This window comes from Sus scrofa, chromosome 11, assembly GCF_000003025.6.
Source record: "Sus scrofa isolate TJ Tabasco breed Duroc chromosome 11, Sscrofa11.1, whole genome shotgun sequence".
Classification (NCBI taxonomy): Eukaryota; Metazoa; Chordata; class Mammalia; order Artiodactyla; family Suidae; genus Sus; species Sus scrofa.
The window spans coordinates 22041251-22056338 of NC_010453.5; the positions used below are offsets into that span (position 1 = coordinate 22041251).

General features: G+C 39.4%; 1 protein-coding gene across 1 annotated transcript in view; it reads right to left on the bottom strand.

Annotated features, from left to right (window-relative positions):
- Window positions 1-15088, bottom strand: part of GTF2F2 (general transcription factor IIF subunit 2) — a 157512-nt gene that overhangs the window by 53841 nt on the left and 88583 nt on the right.

A 15088-nucleotide genomic window follows, 5' to 3' on the forward strand; every position in this document is an offset into this window, starting at 1 on the left:
AAAGAGCATCTCAGCAACCAAAACAGATGTCGCAAGGCCAAGTATGACAGCTCTGAGCACTTGACTCATAGGCGAGCCCATTAGACCTTCACTCAGTCTATTTGGTCTTCTTTTACACACATTATTCACCCTAATAGAATTTAAAAACTGGTTTCCTAGCTCACAGGAAATTAAAAACACTAAATCAGAACGAAGAGAGGGGTTGCAACCGACAGTAACTCAATCAACATGACAAAATGATAGCTGCTAAGAGAAGAGTGAAGAACTACATAAAATAATCAAAAGAACTCATAAAGCACAATACTCTGTGGCCATCTTGTGACAGGGTAACTAACCCGCTCTTCCTCATGGTGTCTGGAGGCAGCCAGCACATAATTCAAAAACAAGCATTCATGAGAAAAAACATGTTAAAAAGAAGGCTAACTTATGTTCCCAATAAATTCTGTACATGAGATATGGATATAGGTGTAATGTGTAATATATTTTAGAAAGGTTTTCATTCATTAAAGCTAATTTAAAATTTTTAATGTTACAAACTTTTAAAAAGAATTTCATAACAGCTTTTTGGAAAACTATTAGAGACAACTCAGTCCTCTGGATTTCCAGGAAGAAAAAAAAAAAAAAAGATAAAAATGTACCAAACCAACAGAGGCAACTATCAAAACAAAATGTCCTTGGAAAAAAAAATTGTTATCTCTTTGTTGACATGGTCAGCAACAGGTATTCCTATTTTCTTTTTTCTAAAATTTTATATGATTTTTATTTTTTCCATTATAGTTGATTTACAATATTCTCTCAATTTCTACTGTACAGCAAAGTCACACATTCTTTTTCTCACATTATTCTCCATCATGTTCCATCACACGTGACTAGATATAGTTCCTGTGCTAAACCAGCAGCATCTCATTGCTTATCCACTCTAAATGCACTAGTTTGCATCTGTTAACCCCCAACTCCTGGTCCATCCCACTCCCTCTCCCTTCCCCCTTGGCAACCACAAGTCTGTTCTCCAAGTCCAGGAGTTTCTTTCCGTGGAAATGTTTATGTGTGCCGTACATTAGATTCCAGATATAATCCTATTTTCTATATCTGAAGGAATGTTAACATATCCTGTCATCTAGTCACCACTTAGAATCTACATGGGGGTTATTTCTAGAAAAATCTATGATTATTTTGATCTTGAAGAATAATATTTTATGAAAAAGAAATATTCAAATTTACTTTACCAAAAACAGTGCTATTGAAATGCACTAAAGATAACACACATAGAAGTATAAACCCCCAGCAATTTAATGGGCTGCAATAATATGCCATATGGCATTCAATGTAATTATGTAATAAGTATTGAAAATTCTGTGAACAATAGCATTTGGCCATACTCGCCCCCTCCAAAACTGGTGTGTGTACCAGACAGTACTGATAAACAACAGATTTGTAAATTAACATTAAATATTTCACATTCATGTAAGCTTTACAAAGTGTACGTCTGTGTTTTTTCTGTACAGCAGCATCATTTTAGACTATGCAGTAAAGGCTTTTCAAAGGCTAGACGACTGAATGTAGTTCATGAAGTAGATTTATTGCTTTTCTTTTCAAACTCACAGAATGTTGCATATCAAAGCACAAACTTTCTAAAGTGAGCAACTTAAGAGCAGGTAAAGGGTCTTACCTTTTTGTTTGCAAGTGTCTGGTACACAACAGGTGCTCAACATTTACTGAATAAATGGTTTTACATGGACTTGTGAAGCTTAGGCTTTGAAACCTCTGCCTTATGATGTAAAGACTGATTTTGAGGGGTTAAAACCTCTATATTATTCACTCTACATTATTAACTTCTGTTTCAAAAGGAAATGGAATCTTTAATTCCCTGTCCAAGCTATAGTACATAGAGTGTGTCATGCCAAGGACAAGCCATTTTAAAGAAAAAATGATTTCTCTGAGATTTTAAAATATGGACTACCTGTAAATATAGCTGAATTCAATTTTATGAGAATTCGAGAAATAAAAAAGTATTAGAATTTAACAAAGAAAATAACTCTGCTAATCTTAAAATAAATTTCCAAAATGTAAGAGGCTAAAGAGATTATGAAAAATATCCACTCACACAACAAACATTTATTGGCCATTATCTTGTGGCGGACACTATGTTAGGTGACGAATAGTGTAAGTCGTAATGAATAACTAATTAATAAAGATAGTGCCGCACAGTAGCAAGTGCTAAGGGTACAATAAAACTGGATAATGGTGTAGCAGGTAACAGGGAGAAGCTATACCCCTTCACCTGGGGGTGGTCAGGAAAGGCCTGAGGAGGTGACATATGGCCTGAGAACTACGTGATGAAAGGAGGCTGACCCTTTAAGATCTGGTGAAAGACTTGGGCTTTGGCTGAAAGAGCCCTGAGACAAGACTGTTCCAGTTCTGAGGGACTTTTTAGTGGCCATTCTGGCTGCTGCCTAGGGAATGAGAGAGGAGTACGATGGAAAAGAGGTGGAAGAAGCTTCAGGAACAGATCACGTAGATTTTCTAAGGCCGGATCATGCAGGATTCCTGTAAATTCTAAGTAGGAGAATATTAAGATGGGATCTACTCTAACGACTCTGATGCTGTGTGAAGGACGGTCTATGGGGGGAAGCAGGGAGCCATAGTCAGAAGGCTTAGGAAGGCCAGCTTCCCTGACAGGTACCCTCGGCAGTCACACTGGGCCTGCACTTGGAAGGGCCTTGCACTTGATTTAATGCAGTGCCGTCACCATTATGAAATTCTTCATGATTTATGAAAGAAGGGCTGTATTTCCATTCTGCATTGGTTCCTGCAAATTACAGTCAGTCCTAAAGACAGGTGAAGAAGGCACCTGAGAACAGTGTAACAGCAGTGGCGATACGTAGCAGGTCAGGGTGTATAGTGTTGGTACAGCTGACAGAATTTGAAGACAGACTGCAGGTGTCTTGTCAAGAAAAGAGGACTCAAGGATAACTCCCAGGTTTTGTGCCTGAGTTAACCAGGTAGAAATGGTGAAGACTGGGGGAAGACCTGTAAGAGGGGTGTGGGTGCAAGGTGGGTAAAAACCAAGAATTCAACTTCGGACATGTGAAGTTAAGATGCCTCTGAGATATCCCAGTGGTGCTATCAAGGGGAATGGTGTGTATATGTGTATGTATGTATGTGTGTATGTATGAGTATGTATGTGTGTACGTATGAGTATGTATGTATGTGTGTATGTATGAGTATGTATGTATGTGTGTATGTATGAGTATGTACGAATATGTGTATGTATGTGTGTATGTATGAGTATGCATGTATGTGTGTGTATGAGTATGCATGTGTGTGTATGAGTATGTATGTGTGTGTATGTACGAGTATGTATGTATGTGTGTGTGTATGTATGTCCATATGTACATGAGGAGAGAGGGCTGAGCTGGAGAGACAAATTATGTTACCATGAATACATTTTTAGAGGGGATGTGATTACTTAACAGGATAGTGTAGGGGAGAAATAGTTCAAGAGAGAGACAGGACCTACACAGACTACAAAGGCAAGAGGAAAACTAGAGGTCACAGTAACCAGGGGAGAAGAGTGTGCCAAGGACGGAGCTTTGAAGGGAGCCTGGGAACTCCCTCCGAGTGACATATCCTTAACTAGTGATTCACTGGATTGTCTGCCTCTTCAGTCTAACACTGAAATACCCTATAATCAGCCCTCTGCCAGGCTGATCTATGTCTCCTAAAACACTACTATTGATTTATCTCAAATTATGCTGTGCAGTTCCACCTAGAATCTCTCCTTCCCCCTCTCTATCTATTCAAACTCCATGGCTCCTTTTTCTGACGTCCCCAAATAAATATTTTCTGAAATCTGATGTTTACTACCTGTGCCAACCTCTCATACTGCATATAATCACATAATATTCTAAATTATTACCTAATACTCATCTATGATCCGCTTCTTAAAAAAAGTAAGCTCTGGTTGCTCTATGTCACATGGCTTAGTATATATTAGATGTTCAATAAATATCTATTGAGCAAAGGAGTAATAGGTGACACGCCAAAGCTACAAAATATGGGGAAGTGATAGAAGTAAATAAATTAACTTGGCATGCAAAAGCATAAAAAGGCATGACTCACTGTGATCAAAGTCCTGCGCAGCTGTGACACAAAGCCCAAGCCTCATTCCTTCCTTTCTTCATTCAACAAATATTCACTGCACACATAGTAGCTGCCAGGCCTCTTCCAGTCATTAGAGATACACCAGTGAATAAGGCAGACAAACGTCTTGCCCTCATAATACTGCATTTTAGTGAGAACACAACTTACTGGCATATTTTGTTTTGCATAAGCTTATTACTAAGCTCACATCTTTCTCTCCTGGTTTCCCGTATGTCTAATATTTTTCAGTTTGAAAAGTTTCTCCCCGAACATCATCATCATCAATTTCATCTCTCCAGTTTTCCTCAAGTACACAACACATTACAAGAAAAGGGCTTTAGACAGTCTGAGGCTTTCAAAGCCATACACACACATATGACATACATATGACAACTTTAATACTAGGGTTATTAAAGAGAACTAGGTCTTCGAAATGGCACAACTACTAGTTCATCAAAATTACTCAAAGTATTATACATTTCACATAAACACCACAAAAGTAAGATAAACTCCAAAGACATAAAATCACTTAACATCACAAAAAAAATAAAATAAAATAAAATAAAAAAAATAGCGGAGTTCCCGTCGTGGCGCAGTGGTTAACGAATCCGACTAGGAACCATGAGGTTGCGGGTTCGGTCCCTGCCCTTGCTCAGTGGGTTAACGATCCGGCGTTGCCGTGAGCTGTGGTGTAGGTTGCAGATGCGGCTCGGATCCCACGTTGCTGTGGCTCTGGTGTAGGCCTGTGGCTACAGCTCCGACTGGACCCCTAGCCCGGGAACCTCCATATGCCACAGGGGCGGCCCAAGAAATAGCAAAAAGACAAAAAAAAAAAAAAATAAAAATAAAATAAAATCACTTAACATCCTACCTCTCTCTTGCAGATATATGGAACTTTGAAATTAAAATAAGTGATGCTAGCAAAATTTATTTTTAAGTTGTAGGATCTGAAATTAGATAAAAATTCTAGGAGTGCCCACTGTGGCGCAGTGGGATTGGCGGCACTCTGGGAGCGCTGAGATACAGGTTCAATTCCTGGTCCAACTCGGTGCGTTAAGGATTGGCATTGCCGCAGCTGTGGTATAGGTTGCAATTACACCTCAGACCTGATCCCAGGCCCAGGAACTCCAAATATCACGGGGCAGCCAAAAAAAAAAGTCAAAAAAAAAAAAAAAAAAAAAAGTCTTAGTGAAGCCATTATATATCTCATATATAAATCCATAAGTCTTATTTTGTAACAAAACAGAACCACAGTGCTAACAATACTAGTTGTGGGGCATCAGGGCAATGATCACCCAGTATAAGGGGGAGAGGGAGAGAACAAACTCTCTTTCCTCTTCCTCCTGATTAGCCAGGCAAGGTTTTGAAACTAAGGCCAGAAGAGCCAGTCTGCCATCTAACGCACTGCAATCATTCAGATCTTGGTTCAAATTCTAGCTTTGAGATTTACAAACTGTGAGCTTGGGCAAATCACAACTTCTCTATGACTCAATATTCTCATTTGTGAAAATGGAAATAAGACTTAAAAAAGTAACTAAAAATAATAAACATCTAATATAATATGATGCCATTTACAAGTGGGTGACACCTAAAGTCAATTCCCCATAAGCAGTCTTTTTTTCCCCCTCCTTTTTAGGGTTGCACCTGCGGCATGTGGAAGTTCCCAGGCTAGGGGACGAATCAGAGCTGCAGCTGCCCGCCTACACCCCAGCCACAACAACGCCAGATCCAAGCTGTGTCTGTGACCTACACCACAACTCACGGCATCACCGGATCCTTAACCCACTGAGCAAGGCCAGGGATCGAACCCATATCCTCATGGATACTAGTCAGTTTCGTAAACTGCTGAGCCCCAGTGGGAACTTCTAAGCAGTCTTTTAAAATCTGTAAACAATTTATTTTCTTTCTCTGCTTATAAACTAAAGGATTCTTTTTAAAAAAACTCACATTTTCTTTATAATACATCCTATGGCAAATACATCAGAGTCACAAGCAAGAGGCACAGTAGATAAGACATTCATGAGTGAGGTTTTCTTATAATATGACTGACCAACCACTAAGAATATTTAAAGCCTGATCACCCCACAGTTTAAATTAGTAACTCCTCGTAGTAACAGTAAGTTAAAGGCTTGATTAACATACTGATTCAATGTACTAAATGAGATCCTTGTTCCCTAATAAAGGATCATGAGGTATCCTTCCTTAGTTTTCAAGTGCTTCAGGGAATCTCAGGCGAATGCTAAAAATCCAGTGCCTGCAAGGATCAGGCAAGCAACTTAAATTTTAAGCTAAGTGGTAAGAAAATAGGACATGAAGGCCTGAGGCAAACCAGAGAGCACAGCGCCTTGCCGGCTGTGTGCGCTCAGCAGCGTAGAGTGGTGCCACACTGAGGTACGTTCACCTCAGAGACAGCAGAGACTTGTATAATTATTGTGACCATATCCTATCAGTAATATTGGCAGTAATGTCTTAGTTAATAAATTAGGCAAATTACTATGATTTTCTGACAGATAAAACTAAAAACACTCGAGGAAGGATTACCTTTAAATGTTTTTTAAAGGCACCATATGGGCAAAAGTTATTGATGGTCCTGATCCTGCCCAGGGACATCTGGCCACGTCTATGGGTCACATTCAGCAGCAAGTTTTCAATTCTCAGGACAGATCTCCAACAAATACAGCGCAGCCAGGTCTACCCACCTGGGCCGGGAAGCGGAGATGACTCACCTGGTGATGAGGCCCCCCGATCACCGAAGAGGATTACTCAGTTTTGGGTTTAGGGCCAACCTACAAATGGTATAATTTCTATGACTTTTCTTCCCTTCCCATGAAAATCATCTACCTACTTAATACCTTGAACAGGTAATCTGATGGCTATTGCCTCACATTTAGTAGTCACAGGTTTAAAATAAATGCCCAGTTTGACTTATATCCATCATTCTTAAAATGTATTCAGAATTGATAGAATAAAAAGGATCAGAACTGGAGTTCCTGCTGTGGTGCAACAGAATTGGCGGTGTCTCTGCAGCAGCCGGACGTAGGTTTGATCCCTGGCCCGGCACATTGAGTTAAAGGATCTGGTATTGCCGCAGCTGTGGCATAGGTTGCAACTGCAGCTCGGATCTGATCCCTGACCTGGGAACTCCATAAGCCATGGGGCAGCCAAAAAAGACAGAGGAAAAAAAAAAAAAAAAAGGATCAGAACAGGATAAAAAGTAGATGCCTAAAGATACACATTACTAAGGGGAAAAGGAATGAAAAAAAGAGATGCTGAGATAACAAAGATAAACTTTCCATACTTCATAGTTTTGCCTAAGGTTAGCCCTGCTGATTTTCAGCTGTGAGTGAACAAAGAGGAATTGTGTACTGAGGTATTTTTAACCTGCAAAGCTGCGAGGCTTTGTACAAACACCACCACATGCCAATACCGTTTCTCAGGACCTGTAATTTGAATCTTAAATACAGCTAAATACATTTTTAAAAGAGTACTAATTCCAGAGAGATTCATTAATCAAGGTATACTGTAAATCCTTTAACTTTGACTGATGTTTGGTCAATTACTCTATTAGCATTTACTGAACATAAAGCTGTTGGAAGAGAGATGAATGAGATTACAGTCCCTGACCTCAAGAAGCTCACTACTGAGTAGAGACATAAACAATAATAGTAACAAGTAAAATCAAAAGCGAAATGTGGGGAGTTCCTGCTGTGGCTCAGTGGGTTACCAACCTGACTAGTATCCACGAAGTATCCATGACCTCGTTCAGTGGGTTAAGGATCTGGCATTGCCGTGAGCTGTGGTGTACGTGGAAGAGGCGGCTCGGATCTAGTGTGGCTGTGGCAGCTGCAGCTCTGACTCAACCCCTAACCCAGCAACATCCATATGCTGCAGGCATGGTCCTAAAAAGGGGGAAAAAAAAGAAAAGCAAAATGTGAGTAGTGGTTTATTAGGAAAAGTACAGCAGGAGCCTGGTGGAGAGAGATGGCTGGGGAGGTCTGCATTTGAGCTGAATCTTAAGGGATGGACAGGAGTCTGACAAGCAGAAAACCAAGGCGGTGGGACATGAATGCACATGGGGAAGATGGAAAGTTATGGATTTTGCTACCGCGCACCCCTGAGTTGTCAGAAGCCCAAGGAACATCAGGAAGGCAGGCTGAAGAGACGAGGAATTCTAAAGACGAGAGGTTTAGGGGGAGACAGTAGTACCCAGATCCTGAAAAAATCTCTCTCCTCCTCCTATCTTAAGGCAAAAACATCTGAGGACTTGAGCAAAGGATTATATAAAAACTGCATTTGTTGTTTAATTATATCGACGGCTTAATTTTTTACATATATTCCCAGTAACTTTTTACAATGCTTTGGAAATCCCTATTTCATCAGAACAGTAAATCTTCAGAGCAGTCTACAGCTCAAGGGCTGTGGGGACCGCTGCTATGGCTTTTCAGAGGAAAAGGGGCCATTTTTACTGTCATTCTCTCTAAAAAGTCTTCCTTGTACCAAAGAGCATTCCTCATGAGGACCTGTGACAGTCCTTTAAAAAAATTCTAGATAAAACACACTGACTAGTTTTCACGGTAGTTTTATCCCACTAGTATTTTCGCATATATACTACAGCTAACTACTTATAATACATTGTAAAACTGCTGTACTTTTTTTTCTTTTTCAGCTGTACCCGTAGCATATGGAAGTTCCTGGGCCAGGGATGGAATCCGAGTCACAGGTGTGACCTACACAACAGCTCTAGCAACACCAAATTCTTAACCCACTGTGTCGGGCTGGGGATTGAACCAGCACCCCACAGAGATAAGCCAGATCATTAACTCACTGCACCACAGTGGGAACTCATAAAACTATTGTACTTAATAAAGACATCCAGCTTCTCTCACGTAATCCTTCGCCTTTAAGTGGTAATTAAAAAGGTGCAGTTCAAGAAGGGCATACTTAAGCGAAGAAAGTTAGCTGCTCTCTTGGGTCAGCTCTTTAGGACGTCCTGTTCCCTGGCCATTAAAAAACATCTTGGATGAAAAAGATTCGTAGCCCCACATTTAAAAAAAAAAAATCACACATTTGGATATCTCAGGAGAGCCAACAGCCAAAGTATCACAGCCGGAGGGGATGATGATAAGACTGTTTCCAAAGACAATGTGGGAAAATTTCAAGATTAGCATCCTTTACAGTTTCCATAAAGATTCCGAACATCCAGTGGAAGATTTATAAATTAAAAATCCATGGCTTTCTGATCTATTCATGACAGTATGCACATTAAGGAGTCTTTGAGGGCAGAGACGAATAGATGAAAAATCTGTGAAGAGAAGGTTAATTCTGTTCTCTGCATCTGAATCTGGATACTATCTAGGAACTTTTTTTTTTTGCTTTTTATGGCTGCACCCATGGCATATGGAGATTCCCAGGCTAGGGGTCAAATCACAGCTACAGCGGCCAGCCTACGCCAGCCACAGTCACAGCAACTCGCCAGATCCCAGCCGTGTCTGCGACTGGGACACCACAGTGCACGGCAATGCTGGATCTCAACCCACTGAGCAAGGCCAGGGATTGAGCCCGCAACCTCATGGTTCCTAGTCGGATCCATTTCTGCTGCACCACAACGGGAACTCCATATCTAGGGACTTCTAAACCACTCTGTTAGTATTTTTGTTATGAAAAGAGGATTATTATCAAGGACTCATAAAAAAAACCCTTCAGATTTTTTTTCTCAGTTCTAGTTCTTTTTCTGCCCTATTTCCAGTTTAAACATATTAAACTAATTTATCCACCTCAGGGCAGGGATTCAAAAAGAATCCTTGGGTGCAAGTCTCTTTTATCGTGAAAACTAAGACCAACTGGATGGGGCTTGGAACACCTGCAGCAGAGTTTTAGGACAGGAGTATGTACTCAAGTAGCTGTCACAAGCAAAATAGTTAATATTTACTTACTCTGTGTCAGACACATCATCTATTACACAGTATTATTCAGTCATTATCGTAACAGTAAGATAAATGCCACCATCACCTTCTACAGATGAGGAAACAAACGCACAGACAGGCTGTGTACTTTGCCCACAATCATACAGCCAGTCGAAGGGAAAGCCAGTCTTTGAAACCAGCCAGTCTGACTTCAGGACCCAACCTTTAACCATCTCACCCCTATTATTAAGACATCTTCCCAAGTCCAGAGTTGCTTTCTAATAAAAGCCCTGATCCTCTTTCAAGAGATTAGATCGTCATTCCTCATCTTATCTCTCTAACCCTAGCACCCCACCTGCCCCTTCCCGGCTGAGGAGCAGCCACAGGTTTTGGATGGAACTGACCCACATAAGCCATTTCCATGGCGGGCCCGAAGCATGAGTCCATGCTTCCCTCTTCACTGACACATTCACTGGTTCTGGGATAAACCCAGAAACCATACTGGTCCATGGAAGGAAGTGAAGGGTTCTGTTTAATGGTTGGCTGAGGACAAGGTCACTTAACTCCTGAGGCCCCATATGAATAAAGAAGCATAAAATCCTGGGAGCTGCGAGTAGCTGTCTTGTCATAGGCAAGCTGGAGAAAGACAGACCCACGAAATTTAGAAACAGAGCTAGAGCACTGGTGACATTGAGAACCTCTAGATAAAGCCATGGCTAAAGGCCACAGTACCACTGGATTCAATTTATTTGAGTCAATGAATTTCTTTTATCTTTAAGCCAGTTTGCATTGGGTTTTCAGATACCTGCAAAGAAAGCATCTATACAAATATATTAAGCATTAACCTCAACACTCGCCAGAAACTCCGTTCAATAAGACTTGTTTCAAATAATATCGTCTGAAAGCTAAAATCCAGTACTACATTTCCCTGATCATAAAATTATCTTTACTGAACTCTGAGTTGCTTCCATGACTTCAACTTTTATTGAGGATTAACAGAAAACCGTATTTCTATACAACTATTTTTAGTTTGTTTTCCTGTTTAATAAACTTTACATACAAATGTAAATCACATTACATAAATACACATTTAAACATTAACATAGCACTATTACATGCCCAACTGCGTGACTCCTGGGAAGCCCCTAACAGTTGATGTTCAGCCATAACGGTTTTTATTCTAGATTTTCCAGTATATGTTTCCTAATTACCAGAACTTTCACGACTTCACTCCTACTGTTTAGTTCTCATTTTAAGTTTAGCATTTTAATATACCAGGCTATTCACAATAAAGGTGATCTTACATCCCAGCTTATCCCTCTGGTCAGGCCCACTTTCGTTCTTAAAAGTATCCTGTTTTGAAACAGACTCACAGACAAAGAGAACAGACTTGTGCTTGCCAAGGGGAGGGGGCGGGGGAGGGATGGATAAGGAGTTTGCAATTAGCAGATATATGGAGAGTGGATAAACAACAAAGTCCTTCGTATAGCATAGGGAACTACAGGCACTATATTGTGATAAACCATCATGGAAAAGAATATGAAAAAGAATGTGTGTGTTGGGAGTTCCCGTCGTGGTGCAGTGGTTAACGAATCCGACTAGGAACCAGGAGGTTGCGGGTTCGGTCCCTGCCCTTGCTCAGTGGGTTAACGATCCGGCGTTGCCGTGAGCTGTGGCGTAGGTTGCAGACGCGGCTCGGATCCTGCGTTGCTGAGGCTCTGGCATAGGCCGGTGGCTACAGCTCCGATTCGACCCCTAGCCTGGGAACCTCCATATGCCGCGGGAGCGGCCCAAGAAATAGCAAGAAAGACAAAAAAAAAAAAAAAAAAGAATGTGTGTGTATATATATGTATGTATATATATATACACACATAAATAAATACATATAACTGAATCACTTGGCTGTTCAACAGAAACTAACATAGCATTGTAATTCAACTATACTTCAGGAAAATAAAAAGTTTTTAAAAGCATCCTGTTTTAACAACATTGTAAATCAACTATACTTATAAAGGGACATAGCTATAAGATAATCATGCTAATATGTAAAAGAAATCATTTATAAAATAATTATTCTTTATAAAATTTACATACATGAAGAAAAGTAAAAATTCCAAGGACTAAATATATTCAAAAACTAGTTCAAATGTGGAGAAAAGAAAATGCTTCAGTGCTGTTACTGCATTAAGCAAAAATTTTATTTGTAGAAACTTTTCTAGGTATGAATTTAGTTCACCCACAAATTACATAAAGAATGAAAGCGTCTTTCCACTTCCCTTTAATAATAAAGTCTAAGCTATCTTTGACCATAAGAAGAAGCATCAGGAATCTAGGCAGGTATAGTGTGATAACCTCTCCCCAGGAGAGAATATGACCCACAACGTGCTTCCCACTGTCTGGGGTCTCAACTGAGAAAAGAAATGCTGACTCTTCTTTTCTCCACCCCTCTACAGCCAATGTTCTGTTTCCAAAGGAAAGGCTTTCCTTAGGTTTTTGAAGAAAACCTACAAAACACTGAAAGAATGAAAAATAAAAACTTCTGAGACAAGTATTTTTAGACGACAGTGATATAAACATGCTGAAGTTAAAAAGCCATTTATTTTCCTATTACTAGGACTTTCCTACAAGAAAACACATATTAGGGTGATTGTCTTATATATCCCTTTACATTTAAGACAAGTACAATGTGAATTTTAAATCAGGTGCCTACATAATTAATCATTTAATTACTAAGGAAAAATTTAAGATGGGTAATAAAGTTAGACTTAATAAAACAATACAAATTAAAGTTTAATTAGTACATCAAATATGAGCTATTTTAAATACATTTACCAATTTAAGATAAATTTCCTCCTAATAAAATATTCAGATCTGTTTAAATTAACATCAGATAAAAAGAAAGTAACAGAAGCACTGGATTTTTTTTTTTTTTCCATTTAGGTTTTCTTGGTGGCTATATATGGATTCTTGCAGAATTTTATATTATGTGATGTGACTGGACAAAAAATTACAGCACAGGATTTTTTTCTTTCTTGGCTTAAATTTCGCTGACTTAAAGGTTTACATATTTCTTGGGTTTACTGCAATACTATTTTCTACCTTTATCTAAATGAATGACAGAATCTTACAAACTAAAAGAATCTTATTTACATCTGATTAATATGGGAGTTATAATTCTCATAACATTTGGCTAATTTATACGCTAAAATTTAATAACAGAAAGCTAGAGTAAGAATTTATTACTAAAATTAAATTCCCACTAAAGTAACACATCATTCTTAGAGTATTGTCTATAAATATATACTTTGTATATACCCATTTACATTCCTAAGAGTGTTGTTCAGCTGCTAACTGCTAAAATATAACACAGTAAAAACTCACTGATTAAAAGAAAAAAATCTCCCCGATGAAGTCAAGGAAGGAAAGGTCTTCTTGGATATTAACAGCTTTCTCTTCTAATCCTCTATAAGTGGAAGACTATTTAATTCTTCGTATTTTGAAAAACTCTTTTATTTTTGATGAAACATTTCTGTATTTGTTTTACAATCACTTTCTTCTTCTCAAAGCAAGATGTGTGTGAAGTTCCCTGGTGGCCTAGCAGTTAATGATCCCGCACTGTCACTGCTGTGGCATGGGCTCGATCCCTGGCCTGGGAACTTCCATATGCAACAGGGACGACCAAAATAAGTAGTACGTAAGTTAAGTAAATAAATGAATAAACAAAAGGGAGTTCCCGTTGTGGTGCAGCAGAAACGAATCCGACTAGTATCCATAAGGACGCAGGTTTGATCCTTGCCCTCACTCAGTGAATAGGGGATCCAGTGCTGCTGTGGCTGTGATGTAGGCCAGCGGCTGTAACTCCAATTCAACCCCTAGCCTGGGAACTTCCATATGCTGCGGGTATAGCCCTACAAAGCAAAAAATAAAAATAAAAAAGGGGGGGTGTGTGTATATGAACTGAAAAATTAGGTCCAGGTTTCAAGTGCAGTTGTGAGATTTAAAAAAAAAAAAAATTAACGAAGCTGAATAATGCTGATTCCCATATTTTGTACTTAGTTTTGCCATTTCTTTCTATTTCTTTCCATTTCAACCCCACAAACACTTCTGATAGCTATTATCTATAATACTATGCTAAGTGCTGAGAATACAAAAAGGAAAGAAGGGAGGAAAATTGAAAGGAAAAAGAGAAGAAAAATAAAGCTTATAGTCCCTGTTCTCAAGAAGTTAATAATCTTGTAGGAGATGCAATTTGGTGCATATAAATAGAAGAAAATATAGACATTTATACACATCATTAAAGAAGAACAAGTATATGGGAACACAGGCAAGGGGGGGTGGCAGATGCTGACGAGTGGGGAGTGGAATGATAAACAAAATAGATGAGATCCAACTTATGACTCAGATTACTTTCCTATTTTGATTACCCATCAGTAGTCTTCTTCCAGTTTAAATACTTTCTGCTTCTAAGTTTTTATGTCAACTGTCAACAAGGCTTTAAATTAAGCTATAAAGACCTCCCCACCCCTTTTCCCTCATCAGTTCCCTGCACAGGACAGTGGGAAGGCAGTCTGAGGACTCGCAGCAGATGTGCATCCAGGCCACACAAGAGCCACCACTATCAATCTGGTCCTAGAGACATCCTGACTCACAACCATGAGACGAGTTTATCAAGTCCTACCGACTCTACTTCCAAATATCCTCAAAACCCAGATTCTCTACCCCCTTCTGCCTAGAACCACCTTGTTTGGTCATTCTGATATTTCGTACCTGGCCTATTGCATCAGTCTCTAGCTTATCTCTCCGATTTCCATCTTTATACTACAGCCAGAACGAGCCTTCCAAAACACAAATCCCTTTGCTTTTCATCCGGCTTAAAATTCTTTAGTGCCTCACTAACAGCAGTAACACACAAGTTCAAATTTCTTGCCACAGCATAGCGGACCCTTTAACAAGTAATTTAACACGCATATATGACTCTTTCACATGTCAAACCTTTCCTCCTACCATTCGTTCACTCAACAAATATTTACTAACTACCTACT